Source organism: Nyctereutes procyonoides, unplaced genomic scaffold, assembly GCF_905146905.1.
Source record: "Nyctereutes procyonoides isolate TBG_1078 unplaced genomic scaffold, NYPRO_anot_genome, whole genome shotgun sequence".
NCBI lineage: Eukaryota > Metazoa > Chordata > Mammalia > Carnivora > Canidae > Nyctereutes > Nyctereutes procyonoides.
Genome location: NW_026575126.1, coordinates 30,218,687 through 30,223,028, shown reverse-complemented (window position 1 = coordinate 30,223,028; position 4,342 = coordinate 30,218,687).

Sequence of the window (4,342 nt, the reverse complement as noted above, 5' to 3'; positions counted from 1 at the left end):
TTTTAGTCACTCAAACCTTTGTGCTGTCACCCCTACTTCCTACCTTATATGCTATTTTCCATCCTTATACTTATCTAAATTCCATTTTATTAAAGTCCAGCTTTCTTTTTTTACTAAGCCCTTTTTTAATTAGAATCTCAGTTGTTTCCTGATTACTCCAGTACACATTAGTATTTTTATTTATTGTTATTTTTGAGCCCCTACAGCATAGCATACTTTCCACACAATTTTAGCCCTAGTTACATAGTTCTTTGTATCACACATTTTTTATTTTTTTAATTTTTTAAATTTTCATTTATTTATGATAGTCAGAGAGAGAGACAGAGACATAGGCAGAGGGAGAAGCAGGCTCCATGCACTGGGAGCCCGATGTGGGATTCGATCCCGGGTCTCCAGGATCGCGCCCTGGGCCAAAGGCAGGCGCCAAACCGCTGCGCCACCCAGGGATCCCCTCACACACTTTTTATTCATGAGTTTTGGTTTGGCCTACCCCACAAGAATATGAAATGCATATCCCCAGGAGTCTAAAAATTACTTCTAATATACAATTGGTATGTGATGGGTTGAATCATGTCCTCCAAAAATTCATACCTTGGACTCCGGACCCCCAGTTCCTTAGAATGTGATCCTATTTGGAGATAAAGTCTTTACAGAGGTAATTAGGTTGAAACAAAACTCATTAAAGTGAGTCTTAATCTGATATCACCATTGTCCTTATAAAAAGAAGAAACTTGGACACAGAGACAGACAAATGTAGAGGAAAGACAATGTGAAGAGACACAAGAGAAGACAGCCATCTATCTACAAGCCAAGGTGGGAGGCCCAGATCAGATCCTTCCCTCATAGCCATCAGAAGGAACCACCACCTGGACTTCTATCTTCCAGAACCATTAACAACAAGTTCCTATTATTTATACTACTCAGTCTGTGGCACTTTGTTTGAACAGGCTTAGTCATCTAAAATGAGGTATTAAATAAGTAGTTTGATTAGTTGAATAGATGAAAGATTCATAAGTATAATCTATTAATTCCCTGCTCTTGGACAAGAGAAATTTCGACTGAATTCCCAGGAACTTAAAATTTTCTGGATCACACATTCACCATATACAAACCAAGGGATTTTGTTTTCAGGGTGCATCATCCAATATTAAACTTTGAATTGTTAACCTAATTCTCTACCTTATATTTTAGATATGAGAAGAAACACATGCAGATGGAAAGAGCAAAGATGAACAGCAAGTATGCTTTTGGAAAGCAAAGTGGGCTATTTTGCTCTGTGCCACTATAGAATAATGATTGGCAAACAGAATCTGAATGAAATTAAAAACTGAATATGGATACAGTTATATGAACAACGTGGAATAGATTCAGCTGAGACATAATGTTACTTATTTCTTCTTTGGGAGATACGCTGAATGAGACCAACATAACCTCCTTACCTTTGAGACCTTAAAGTTAAGTCATATGTTAACAAAACTAAAAATTAATAACAGTGATAATAATGCTAATGGGTAGGGATGCCTGGGTGGCTCAGTGGTTGAGCGTCTGCCTTTGCCCCGGAATTCCGGGATCGAGTCCCGGATTGGGCTCCTGCATGGAAGCCTGCTTCTCCTCCCTCTGCCTATGTCTCTATCCTTCACTGTGTCTCTCATGAATAAATAAATAAAATCTTTAAAAAAATTAATACTAATGGGTGATTAATTTCGTGATAGGCAAAATGTAGGGAGGAGAGGTCATCCGCGGCAGGGGTTCTAACCTTTAATAGAAACTCATGGAAGTACCTGTGAGTAAATGCGACCCAAAGAATTTCTATACAGAAATTGTCTATCTCAATGACAGTGAAAGGAGAGAAAGTGGGTTAAATGAAGGAAATAGAATGATTACTTCATGAATCTGGACAAAAAAAAATCTTGGAAGATAAAACCATCTGAACATAATTCTTTTTTTTTTTTTTTTTGAGTATGGTTAAACTGATTTTTTTTCTTCCTCCTTTTCCCACACCATAAAGTTCTAGTGTGTGGTTCTGAAACTTTTTGCAAGAAACACGCCCCACCTCCCACAGGCTGCTGCCCAACCTGGACTGACACACTAGAAACAAGGAATAAAATAGTAAGACATGCCTCAGAGACTTGCTTCAACTTCTGCAGTGAAGAAAAACACACAGGTCTGACCACCAAAATTGAAAATCCAACCCAGTACTTCAGAGATAAAAACGATACCAGAAATAGAAACAGGCAATCATCAAGAGAAGGATTTAAAGCACCTGCCGATGATTTAGTCTCAGAGCCTAACTCGGGCAGAAGAAAATTCAATATTGTTCAATGAAGTAAATAAAGTATTGAGGAAAATAAAATCCTGGTGCCTAAGATAACAATAGTATTGATGTCTGCAGATCCTGCGTGACAGATGCACTCGCCCGCTGCAGCAGAGGTGGCTGCAGAGCTATATACCAGCTTGTGGCATCATAAACTATTCAATATAGACAGACTCATCCCCAGGACAGAGCGATTTGGGCAGTTCTCCTGTGTCCTGGTCTTTGGAGGAGCCGAGCTCCACTGCCAGCAGTCAGCTGGGCAGCGCTTCTTTGAGCCAGGGGGAGCTGTTTGCCAGATGGAGCTGAGAAAGGACATAAGCCATGGTTCCACCATCAGCAGGACTTAAATTGGCCTGGTCTCCCAAGCAGGATAAGGGATATTAACAGGAGCCACCAAAAAAATACACCCCTGGGAGGAATCATTAAAGAGATTATAATAGCAGTCCTCAGTTGGGGCCAAAGAGCCAAATCTGGCCCCCAGACCTGTGTTGTTTGGCCTGAATAACGTTGGTTCACATCCATCCTTTTTTTTTTTTTTTTAAGATTTATTTAGTTACTCATGAGAGACATACAGAGAGAAGCAGAGACAAAGGCAGAGAGAGAAGCAGGCTCCCTACAGGGAGACTGATGTGGGACTCAGTCCCAGGACCCCAGGATCACGACCTGAGCTGAAGTCAGATGCTCAACCACTGAGCCACCCAGGTGCCCCATCCTTTTAAGTTTTTTTTTTTAATTAGTTGCTAGCCTTTAAAAACTTGAATTTCTATATTCTCTTGAAAATTTAGAGGAGCTGATGAAATGTGAATAAGGGCCCACTTCGTCTTCTCAATGGGGGCATACATTTACTAATTTGCTAGCACTCCACGATGTTTTGCTGCTATCTCATTTGCTTCACATGGGCTGGCCTTCCAAGACATTTGACTCCTAAACCTGCTACTGATATTTTGAACAAGAAGAGGTAATAAAAGATGGAGATTAGGAAATTTTGATTGGAGAGGGAGTTTATTGTCCACACAAGAAGCAAAGGCCAAAAATAGTTGTATTAGTTACTTCAGGAGACATAGGAAAGATTACTCAAATATCAAGGAAAGGGAATAATTTCTCACAAGAAGTAAGACATAAAGCAGAGATAAAATAGGCCATAGCGTGGGATAATTTATGCTCTTTCATCCAGAATGAAGGCATGCAAGCACCTAGAAAAGCTTATCAAAGTAGAAGTATTAGTTAGCTCCAGCTACTGTAGCAAAATACCATAGATTGTGTGACTTAAACAACTGAGATTTATTGTCTCACGGCTCTGGAGGCAGGAAGTAAAAGGTCAGGATGCCATCATGGTTGATTTCTGGTGAAGATCCTCTTTCTGACTTGCTTGCTGCCTCCTCACTGTGCCCTTATATGCTGGAGCTCTCTGGTGTCTCTTCTTATTAGGGCAGTAGCCCTATCACAAGGGCCCCATTTTCATGAGCTCAGTACTCCTTAGTTTCCTCTCAAGGGTTCCATCCCTAAATACACATTGGAGGTTAAGACTTCAACACATGAATTTAGAGGGAAGGACATTCAGTTGATAACAGTCTCCATCAAAGCTACACTTACAAAACTGCCCTCTCCTGCTTGACCCCACATGATAATGGCATTATAATAAAAACTGTGTAAGTCAGGATTCTCTAGAGAATAAAACCAATAGGAAGAGACCAGAAGAACCAATGCATAAGTTTTAGTCCAAGTCCAAAGGTTCAAGAAGCAGGAGTTGAGATGGTGTTAAGTCCTATTCCAAGGCTAAGAGATCAGTGTTTCAGGTCATGCAGACAGGCAAAGAGAAAAAATTTTCCCTTCCCTGCTTTCTTGTTCTATTCGGACCCTCAACAGATTCAGTGAGGTCAATCCACACTGGGGAAGTCAATCTGCTTTCCTCAGTCTACTGCCTATTCAAATACTAGTCTCTTCCATAAATATCCTCACAGATACACCCAGAAATAATGCTTAACCAGATTATCTGGGCACCTGGGATCTAGTCAAACTGACATATAA